This window comes from Dama dama, chromosome 28 (assembly GCF_033118175.1).
Source record: "Dama dama isolate Ldn47 chromosome 28, ASM3311817v1, whole genome shotgun sequence".
Lineage (NCBI taxonomy): Eukaryota > Metazoa > Chordata > Mammalia > Artiodactyla > Cervidae > Dama > Dama dama.
In genome coordinates this window covers 9,313,583-9,325,347 of record NC_083708.1, presented here as the reverse complement: position 1 = coordinate 9,325,347, position 11,765 = coordinate 9,313,583, and the positions used below count along the sequence as shown (strand labels likewise).

At 42.4% G+C, this 11,765-nt stretch overlaps 1 long non-coding RNA gene across 1 annotated transcript; it reads left to right on the top strand.

Annotated features, from left to right (window-relative positions):
* Positions 1 to 2,031: 2,031 nt before the first annotated feature.
* On the top strand, positions 2,032 to 5,766 carry LOC133048241 (uncharacterized). The gene is made up of 3 exons (XR_009690977.1): positions 2,032 to 2,409; positions 2,987 to 3,207; positions 5,496 to 5,766. It is a non-coding gene; the product is annotated as an uncharacterized LOC133048241 (long non-coding RNA).
* Positions 5,767 to 11,765: the final 5,999 nt, after the last annotated feature.

Below are 11,765 nucleotides of genomic sequence, written 5' to 3'. Positions count from 1 at the left end.
AAATTTTTTCATGCCCTTTATTTTTCTCTTCTTCTTCAGGGACCCTTTTGGTTTCTGCTCTCATAATGTTGGTCTAGTGCTTTGTGTAATCCTCGTGTAGGGTGAGATTTGTGCTTGCACTCTAGTGGGAGGAGTTGAGGTTGGGTTTTTTTTCCTCCGATGGGCAAGGCTGAGTGAGGTGGTAATCCCGTCTGCTGATGACTGGGTTTGTACTTTGCCTTCTTGTTGTTTGGATGAAGCATCCTGCACAGAGTGCTGCTGGAGGTTGGGTGATGCTGCGTCTTGAGCACTACTGGCTGCCTTTGTGGGAGTTCTCACTATTCGGGTACTCCCAGGCATTAGAAGTTCTCTGATGGTCTAGGGCCTTGGAGTCAGCACTCCCACTTCAAAGGCTTGGGGCTTGATCTCTGGTCAGGAAAGAGATTCCACAGGTGGTTTATTATGGCATTAAATGGCATTAAAACAAATACCCAAAAATGAGAAATCAAAGACAAAGCCAAGACAAATGGCAGACAAAATCAAGCAAATAATAATTAAAATAATGGAATATACACATGTACTCCCATAAGCATAATCAAAATAGTCCAACAAAAATAAAGTACAATAGATTGACCCAGCAAACCAAGGAAACCAAAAATGATATCCACCAGTTAAGAACAAAACTAACAAAAGCACAAAGTGGAAAACAAAACTAAAGCAAGGTGCCAACTGCGGAATAAAGCAAGGAAAACAAAACTAACAAATATTGTGAGAAAAAGGAAGGAAAGAAAGAAAAGAAAGAATGGAATTGCAAAGTTAAACAGAGGTAGATGAAGATTTATATATAATACAGATTTAACTGCAAGGGGAGAAGAAAAGTAGGAAAGGAAACAAAAGAATAAATGTAGTAAAAGTAATAGTAAGTTTAAAAAATTTAAAAACTAAAATTAAAAAAGAGGAGGGAAACAAAGGAAAACTCTACAGACCTGCAAAAGGCCAATATAGAGGCAGAGGTTTATAATAGCCATAAAATGTGTGTCTGAGAAAAAAATCTCAAAAGTTTAAATAGATTTCATAGTGCTAATAAAATAGATTACTACAACAGAGGGGCGGGAAAAAAGGAGAAAAAGAAAAAAGAAAAATATCCAAAAGAAACTGCAGAACAAGTCAAAACATAACAGTAATAAATGTTTTTTCTTGAGACTCTGCTCTCAGAGTCCTGTCCCTCACTGGGAATCACAGTCCACCTCACCTCCCTAGGATGCCCTCCAACCCTGCGCGGGTCTCTGAACCTGCTGTGGGGCTAATCTGGTCCTACTCCTGTGTGTTCTTGCCTCCATTGTCCACAGCTGTCAGAGCTAGTGCGTTTTCTTTTGTGGGAGCTCTCAATGACCTTTTGTATAGTCCATAGACACAAAGTCTGCCTAGTCAATCATGTGGATTTAAGCTGCAGCTTGTATGGCTGGTGGGAAGGGTTTGGGTCTTCTTCCTTAGCCCCACTGCCCCTGGGTTTCAATTGTGGCTTTATCTCCACTTTTGCATGTGGGTCATCCCCTGGGGCTTCCTCCTGAGGCTGCCCTGGAGGGCTTGGGTTTGCCCCTGTGAGGGCCAGGTGTAGAGGCAGTGTAGCTGCTTGAGTCGCAGGGGTTCTGGCAGCACCAGGTACTCAGGGGGGTTGGCAGCTAGGGCAGCAGGAAATATAGTGCTCTAGAAGGGTAAGGCAATCCACTCCAGTTTTCTTGCCTGGAAAGCCCCACTGACAGAGAAGGCTGACAGGCCACAGGCCACAGGGTCGCAAACAAGTGATCCTGCGTGCATAGATACAAGACCTTTTTATCGCCTGTGGCAGCTCTGCCCCAGTGAGGGTTGAGAGTGAAGGCGGTGCTGCTGCTTGGGTCACGGGGACATGGACTGCCTCCGCCACAGGAGTTACGGGCCTATCAGAGGCTTTTTTTGAGCCTTTGGCAGCTGGTGATCAGAGGTCTCTTTGGCTTGTCTTTCTCTGTTATTCCACCTGGTCAGGAATTCAGAGGGCTCCCCTGGCTGGGGTCCTACTCCGTTCTTCAGTGCGTCAGGTACTTATAGGGGCACCCTGGGTGGGGTCCTACTCTGCTGTTCTGAGCGTCAGGCGCTTGATGGGCCAGCCTCTCTATTGTTCAGCTGCCAATGCTGGCTTGTGGGGAAAGAGAGGCTGTGGTGATGGCTCCACCCCCTACACATGACTCAGCACTATCGCCTTGCTTCCACGGCTGCCTGGCCTTTCCCACAGGCATTTTCCTCAGGCGTTTCCCACCACAATCTCCTCCCGCCCGTCCCCTCGGTCCATCTCTCTGCCGTCAACAGCAGCCCTCTCCCTGAGATTGCTCCACAAACGCTACACTCCAGCTCCCGGCTGCTGCGTCTTCTAGGGAACCAGCATCCCTGTCTGGGGTATGTAATCAGCAAGGACTGTCTGATTTTGATTCCATTTAGGCTGTCAAAGATCAGCTGCTCCATTTTCAGCCTCAAGTGTTTCTCCTCTGGCCCAGACAATTGTACCAATGTGGCAATCAGACCCATGCTTCAGTTCCCCCACCCAGCGAGCTCAGGTCCAGTCCTACGAACACTCCTGTTCCCCCCACCAGTTCCTTTGTCCTACCGAGTTTTGCCTGGTTCTATATATTCTTTTTCTGGTGGTCAGGTTCTCCTGTCCACTTTGCGTCTCCAGGTACTCCTCCTCCTACTTCGGTGTCTGAAGGTGTATTCCTGATGTATCCATGGAGAGAGATGTACTCCACGTCCACCTGCTCCTCTGCCATCTTGTCCCCCTTTCTTATTTTTAATCACAATATTTTTAAAAGGAGAATTTTATTATAATGGTTGAAATTCCCTATATCATTAAAAAGACAATAGAAAAGATATTATATATATCTGGAAACAAATGAAAATATAAAGATAAATCTCTTTAGTCTATTAAATGTTTAAAAACTTAAAGATCAGTTTTAAATTGTTTCACATTATATTTCAGATGACCTTCCCAGATGGCTCAGCCATAAAGAATTTGCCTGAAATGCAGGAGATGTGGGTTCAGTCCCTGTCAGGTAGATCCCCTGGAGGAGGGCATTGTAACCCACTCCAGTATTCTTGCCTGGAGAATCCTGTGAATAGAGGAGTCTAGTGGGCTACAGTCCATAAAGTCGCAAAGAGTTGGACACAACTGAAGCAGCTGGGCGCACATGCAGACTTCAGGTATGGTTAGATCCAGACCTACTTTATGATCTAGATCTGTGTTAGAGCAGGCTACTTTAGCCCCATAGACACTACGAGGACCAACTGGCCTTACAAAAGCCTATAACCAATAAATCATTAACATGTGGGAGCTAAACACTAACAGTTATACTTTCGTTTCAAATATAATCTGAGAATCTCTGCCCAGAAATGAAGCAAATGGACTCCCATGATGAAAAAGAATAGCTACTGGAGTCAGGAAAGGAGCTCTATTGTTAGCAAAAAGAGAAATACATATGTTACAAATGAAAAAAAGAAAATCTTGCTTTGTTAAAATTATTGAGAGTGTTCTGGATCATTTTTAAATATCATACATTTAAAATCAGTTTCTATTGTAATTTCTACTCATAAAGTGACTTTGACATTACTTTATGTTTAAGTTCTATAATCACATTTATTTTTTATACCTTGAAGTGCATAAACACCAGATTTAGGAACTGACACAATGAAAAACACTTGAAGGTTTTAAATGATATTTTAACATGTCTAGACTATGAATAAATCATTTCTTGCATAACCAGAAGAAAAAGCTTAAGAAGAAAACTAACTTGTGTCACCAGCTCATGTGGGAAATTTGTCCCGTTAGGAGAATTATATAAACAGTATCCATTAAGAGTTTATAATTGCAAGAATATGGAAATGCAAATTTTACAACTCACATGATGATACTGAGTGCAGTTTAATTTTAGGATGAGAAACTGGAAAATTGCTTCTTTGTCTGCAAGTCAAAAACACTTAGATGTTAACATTTCAGTGTCATTTTATTGTCAGTTTTCTACACAACAAAATAGGTGACCTACATTTTTTAATGTAACTTATATTTTGGGACTCAGATAAAAGCTATTTTGATTTTAAATGAAAAAACGGAGTGCTTAGACATTTAGTTTTTCACGGATTGGCTCTTGTGCAAAAACTTCTGGCCTCTCGACTGAGTTCCATACAAATGAGCAAACGTGCTAGCAGAACCAAATGGGCTCTCAACCATATGTGCCAATTACCTTATAAACACACTGTAAGCTCTTCCACAAAGAGAACTTCTTAGGGTTGTGAAGACCCATTAGGTTGGTTGACAGTGGAAGGATTGGTGCGTGTGTGGGGGGTGGAAGTGGGGGTGGGGTGTGGGGTGATGATGGAGTTTTCAGAAGAAAAGGCTTGCTCAACACTGCCTCAGGCACATGGTAATGTTCACCACGGATCATTGTTAAATCCTTTGGACAGAAGATTAAGTGTAAGCAGAACACGGAGCACAACAGACAGAGAAATTCTAAATCAACACATAATGGAGCAGGACAGACCCTAGGAACTGAGGCCAACAAGGCTTAACTGTAACCTGACTGAAGGTATTAAAATTGCTAAAGAAGAATTTGCAAAATCTGAAGGAGGATTATCAGTTGGCGAGGGAAGCACAAACAAAATGACAGAAAGACACATTTTGAGGCTTTTCTGGTGTCTTATTTTGGGGCTTCCCAGGTGGCCCAGTGGTAATGAATCTGCCTGCCAATACAGGAGGTGCAAGAGACACGGGTTTGATCCCTGGGTTGGAAAGAGCCCCTGTAGTAGGAAATGGCTAATCCACTCTGGTTTTCTTGCCTGGAAAATTCCATGGACAAAGCAGCCTGGCAGGCTACAGTCCAAAGGGTCACACAGAGTCGGACACAACTGAGCACATAGAAAGTGCCTTATTTGGAAGGGCAATCTGATATTTTAAATTTCTGTCAAGGTAAAAAAAAAAAAAAAAAAATTAAGTGATGTATAAAAGTCAGTTATTTCTGAAACATAGCATGCTAAAATCCAGTGGTATAATGCATACAGTTAATCTGGATCGATAATTAGATTTTGCTATTATCTAAATGTAATTTCAGGGTGCAAGCCGTAGCAACCTGTGCAGTTACCATTTTACAGGTCGATTGACTGTTTTCTGGGCCTCATTTCTGAAGTTATTGCTATGGGGCTCTTTTAGATGGCTGACTCCTCTATGGCCCTGAGCCTCCCATGTTTCTGACTCATCCACCTTTTGCTCTCCAGTCCTAGGCCCACTTAAACCTCTATATCCTACTTTTTTTGTTATGTATCATTGACATAAATTTTTCTTCTAGCTTGTTCTTTCCTTTTAATCAAAACTTTCAATTTTCTTTTTCCTTTCTACCAGTTCCTATGTAAGACTATTTTTGTAAAATTTACATCACAGTACTTGTTTTTGTTTTGTTCTTACCATTAATTTTTTTTAAATTGAAATATGGGTTTCCCAGGTGACTCTACCGGTAAAGAATCCACCTGCCAATGCAGAAGACACAGAGATATAGGTTCGATCTCCGGGGAAGAAAATGGCAACCCACTCCAGTAGTCTTGTCTGGAAGATTCCATGGACAGAGCAGCCTGGTGGGCTACAGTCCAAAGGGTCACAAAGAGTCGGACGCGACTGAGCAACTGAGCATGCACAAAGTGCCTTATTTGGAAGGGCTTGTTTTTGTTTTGTTTTTACCATTAAAATTTTTTAAATTTAAATATAGTTGATTTACAATGCAGTGCTAGTTTCTGGTGTACAGCAAAGTGATTCCTTTGTACATACATTCATACATATATATATATTTATATTCAGATTCTTTTGTTATGGTTTATTATACGGCATTGACTATCCTTTCCTGTGCTGTACAGTAGGACCTTGTTGTTCACAGTACTTGTCACTTGACCCTCATCCTACCTTTGGTTTTCTGAAAGGACTTCATAAAGGGAATGAATGAGAAACCATTCTTATGTCCCCCTGTTTCACAAACGTCCCCTGTCCCACCACTGCCAGCTCCTGGAGGGGAGCCTCTTGAGTGCTGGTGGGATTGGCGGAGAGGAGTGATAGTCTTTGCTTCATGAACTCTTTTGCTGAGAGTTTTGGTTTCTATATCCACTGTACTTTTCTTCTTTCCTTCTGTCTGTCTGGTTTTGCTGTCAAGACCACCTTTCTACAGGTCATCACTGCCAGTCTGGTTTCTCACCTGAGCCACACCCCAAATTCCCATTGGCCACATGTTCCTGGTCAAACCAAGAGAATCATCTGGAAGGCCTTCTCCAAGGGAGGTTATTGCATCGCTCTTCAGCCCTTCACAGGAATAAGCACATGGAAAGGGTAGATCTCAAGGGCATCCATTAAAACCTTCAGGGTGAGTTTAAGGAACTAGTGTGTGTGTGTTTGGGGGGGGGGGGTGCTGGGAGGAGCTAAATCATGCTCTTTCTTCACTGAGATAGTACTTAGCGAGCATTTATGCCAGCTCAGCACCAGGCACTCTGTGAATCAGCCACCCTCCACACCTGCAGCCATGCTGGGCCTTTCCCCAAATTTAGGTCACACCCTCCAACCTGATGGGTGACTCTCTTGCATAACCTCCTCCCATTGGCTTTAGGGGAAGACTACTCAAAAGCTGAGAGACAGGGGAATGAGGGGAAGAGAGTTGCTCGCTTACACACATTGCCTTCCTCCAAAGGCCCCTGCCCCTCTTCATTTAGTCAAGAGGATCCAGGTTTGGATAGGCCCACAGTTTTCTGCAACAACTCCTCTTATTAGACCCTTTGGGAGTGGTCTGTACATGGCCATTTTGCTGACCTCAAAATGGAACAGAGTCCACTGAAATCCTGGTTCCTTCTCATGACTTGCAGGATGTCGGGCAAGGGCTTCTATGGTAACTCCAGGTGTCTAGTCCGTTTGGCCTGCTTTAACAAAAAATACCATGCAACAGGTGGTTTAGAGACAGCAGAATTTTTTTTCTCACAGTACCGGAGGCTGGAAAGTCCAAGTTCAAACAGCTGACAGACCCAATGTCTGAATAGACACTCATGAATATGTTCTCACTGAACTTCATGCAGCAGATGGGGATTAAGAGCTCTCTGGCATCGGGCATTAACCATCTTGAGGTCTCAGCCCTTATCACTGGAGCACCTCTCACAAGCCCTACTTCCAAATGCCATCACCTTGGGCTTTAGAATTTAATATATGGAATTGGGAACACACTTCAAATATTCAATCTATAGCCTCAGTAAAGGACTATCTATTGGGCTTTTACATCCTCATGGAATACATTAGAATGAGCACACAAAAAGCCTTTAAACTCTTAAAAATAAGAATCTCGGGGTGATGAAGATTTATCAGGAGATTTTCAGTTTCTAAGTTATTCATGTGTGGAAATTTATTAATGAGCATGTATTCCTTCTGTGTGCCTGTATGCTAAGTCACTTCACTCGAGTCCGATTCTTTGTGACCCTGTGGACTATAGCCTGCTAGGCTCCTCTGTCCAAGAGATTCTCCAAGCAAGAATACTGGAGTGTGTCGCTGTGCCCTTCTCCAGGGGGTCTTCCCGACCCCGGGATCAAACCTGAGTCTCTTACATCTCCTTCATCTGCAGACAGGTTCTTTATCACTAGTGCTACCTGGGAAGCCCTATTCCTTCTATAATTTTCAGTAATCAATAAAGATGATTATTATTTTAAAAGAACTCTGGTATGTAGTGAAAGGCTCCCTAGATTTAAGAACAGCACTCAGGAGACTGTTTTCAGTCCTTAATGGTCTGGTCGTATGAATCAACAGTACACCCCCACCAGGTAGATGAATGTAGAGAGGGTTGATGTGCATATTTCTATCTGCTTATGTGTCACTTTCTCTTTTTCCTCTCTCCCAATCTTCCTGATTCAAACAACTACTATCCTTGTACCTAATCACTCTCTCATCAGCATCACAAGTCCATAAGGCTTTTCTAATTTGAAAATCAAACAACTGCCCAATACAACTCCAATACCTAGACGTTCAGAGTCAGCAAAAGAGTGAACCCAGTTCATTAAATAAGCTTCATTCAATCTTAAGGTACATCAGCTATTTAAAAAGATTTATTCCAGGATTGAAAAACTCACCAATTTCACATAAAGTGGTGGTGAGATTACAATATTCAATTCTTTGATTCCCTCCTAACCATAAATTCTCCTTTATATGTAGAATTAAAAAGAGATGTAAGAAGAATTTATTCTAAATTCTTGGGCCTTTCAGCCAAATAAAATATTGACAAATAGACTGGAGTAGGAGAACAGAAATTGAAGAGAATTCTTCTGTGAGAATTGGTGCTATGAGTTCCCACCTCTAACACCAAGAAATGATGTGTGTTTGTGCATGGAAAGATAGGGTGAGATGTTGCCATCTAGTCCCTAGCCTTGCAGGGGAGGCCTCAACGAACCTACTTGGAAAATCTGAAGTATGGTCCTTGCATCTGAAAGCGGACTGGTACCCAACTCAGGCATGGGGAAACTTCAGCAGACTCTCAAGTGTATGCTGACTCCCTCCAGGATATCCAAGAAGGGCTGATTGTTTTAGTAGTAGAACTAGGACAATGCAGCTACACTGGGAATGGCTTGAGTTCTCAAAGGCTATTGGTGGAAGTCATGTGTAGAGGGGATGTGGGCTGTGTGGTGAAACCATTTGGTGTAGTTTCAAGGGTTCCAAAGAGCTCTGGTACCACAGTCCTTTATGTCTCAGTGCAGAAAAGAATTCAGTAAGAGGCAAACTGATAGATAAGAAATGATTCAATAGGATGCTTGTGAGGCTTACACACAGGTGGGTGAGAAATGCCATGCCCCCAAAACTTACTGGGCTACAGTGTTACAATCAAAGGAAAAATAGGGAGGGGAGAAGAATATTTTGGTCTCTCTTCAGTAGATGTCATGCTTGCATCATCAGCTCCTCCTCCAAGTTGGGCAGGGGAATTTTCTTGCCCCTACATGGTCAAGGTAGGTCCACAAACTACCTTTTTTTAATGTGTGCAGACAGCATGTCCTAAGGATCATTAACTTACTGATCATTTACTCACTGAGGAAGATATAGGTCTCATGTTACCACTGTTTTTGTGGTATGGTTTCAGTGGTTACCACTGTTTGTTTGTTTGTTTTGGGGCATGTCTCATGCTTTTGTTGCATGATTTTGTTGCTAAGCAAACCTGCTTTCTTGAGCAACCATTAACTTACAGTGTTCAGAGCTCAGATGCTTCAGTCATGTCCAACTCTTTGTGACCCCATGGACTAGAGCCCACCAGGCTCCTCTGTCCATGGGATTCTCCAGGCAAGAAAACTGGAGTGGGTTGCCATGCCCTCCTCCAGGGGATCTTCCTGACCCAGTGACAGAATTCTCATCTCTTATGCTTCCTGCATTGGCAAGGCAGGTTCTTTACCACTAGCACTGCCTAGGAATCAGCTGTACATATCATACATCTCCTCCTTCTTGAAACTCCATCCCACATCCCACCCTTCCATTCCAGATCTCTAGGTCATCATAGAGCATTGAGCTGAACTCCCTGTGCTACACAGCAGCTTCCCACCAGCTGTCTATTTTCTACATGGTAAAAGAGTTGGACACAACTGAACACACAGTGTATATATGTCAATGCTACTCTCTCAATTTGTCACATGTAAGATTCCACATGTAAGCAATACCAGAATGATATTTTTCTTTCTCTGCCTTACTTCATTCAGTATGACAAGTTTCATCCATATTGCTACAACTGGCATTGTTTCATTGTCTTTAATGGCTGAGTAATATTCCATTGTATATATGTACTACATCTTTATCCATTTCTCTGTCAATGGACATTTAGGTATGCCTTGGTTATTTTAAATAATGCTGAAATGAACACATGAAAAGATGATCAACATCACTAATTATTAGAAAAATAATTGTAGCAAATCAAAACTACAATGAGCTATCATCTCACACCAGTCAGAATAGCTATCATCAAAAAATTCACAAATTTTAAATGTTGGAGAGTGTATGGAGAGAAGGGAACCCTCCTAGACTATTGGTGGGAAGGTAAATTGGATAGCCACTATGGAGAACAGTATGGAGCTTCCTTAAAAAAATCATTTTTAAATGCATTTCTCATGATGTACTCTGCATATAAGTTAAATAGCAGGGTGGCAATATACAGCCTTGATGTACTCCTTTCCCAATTTGAACCAGTCTGTGGTTCCATGTCCAGTTCTAACAATAGCTTCTTGACCTGCATACAGATTTCTCAGGAGGCAGGTAAGGTGGTCTGGTATTCCCATCTCTTTCAGAATTTTCCACAGTTTATTATGATCCACACAGCCAAACAAAGGTTTTGGCATAGTCAATAAAGCAGAAGTAGATGTTTTTCTGAAATTCTCTTGCTTTTTTGATGATCCAACGGATGTTGCCAATCTGATCTCTGATACCTCTGCCTTTTCTAAATCCAGCTTGAACATCTGGAAATTCATGGTTCACACACTGTTGATGCCTGGCTTGGAGAATTTTGAGCATTATTTTGCTAGTATGTGAAATGAGTGCAATTGTGTGGTAGTTTGAACATTCTTTGGTCTTTCTTTGGGATTGGAATGAAAACTGACTTTTTCCAGTCCTGTGGCCACTGCTGAGTTTTCCAAATTTGCTGGCATGTTGAGTGCAGCACTTTCACAGCATCATCTTTTATGATTTGAAAGAGCTCAACTGGAATTCCCTCACTCCCAATAGGTTTGTTCGTAATGATGCTTCCTAAGGCCCACTTGACTTCACATTCCAGGATGTCTGGCTCTAGGTGAGTGATCACACCATTGTGGTTATCTGGGTCATGAAGATCGTTTTTGTATAGCTCTTCTGCGTATTGTTGCCACCTCTTATTAATATCTTCTGCTTCTGTTATGCCCATACTATTTCTGTCTTTTATTGTGCCCATCTTTGCATGAAATATTCCCTTGGTATCTCTAATTTTATTGACGAGATCTGGCCTGGCATTGTCTTAAATCTCCCCTCCAAGCTAGTGGGCCTTTAGTAGAGTAATAGGAGAGCTTAGCACGGAGAGGCAAAAGTTTAAGTGACCGTAGTGTTTCCTGCAGCTGGTGGGGGGATTTCCAAGTGGCCTCCTAGAGCAGAGATGTCTCTACAATTCACTTTCAGTAAACCGTGGGGGCGGTCTCCGGAAAAGTGAATGGCCTGCAGGAGAGTCACATTCAAACATGGGCAAGTTCAGAGAGCAGGAAGCCACCTTTGATGTTACATGTCACAGTAAAACTATCTTCTCTGTTTTCTTCTTCCTTCATATCGTGCAGGAAGGGAGATGCCGCACTCCTTCCATTCAGCAGGATTCCAGCCTAAAACAGATCTTGGGTAGGGGATAGCATCACCACATAATGCATTGTAAAGAGATGTGAGATTCATACATAAAGTTGTGGTTTAATTACAAGTACGTTTTGTTAATTTCACTGGTTAACAATGTACCCACACTCCAGTGGACCTAGGCAGGCCATCTTAGGACCATTCCCTGTGCTTCACTTTGGGTCTATGTGGATTATCTCGTTCACTTACAAACATCACTAGAAGCTGTGATTTCATATAATATGTTCAGAAAGTCAAGTATCATTAGGGTATAAAGTTATCACGGAAATTCACAGGCATGTAGAGACTGAGAGATGCTTAGTCACTCGGTCATCCGACTTTTTGCGACCCCATGGACTGTATAGCCTGCCAGGTTTCTCTGTCCATT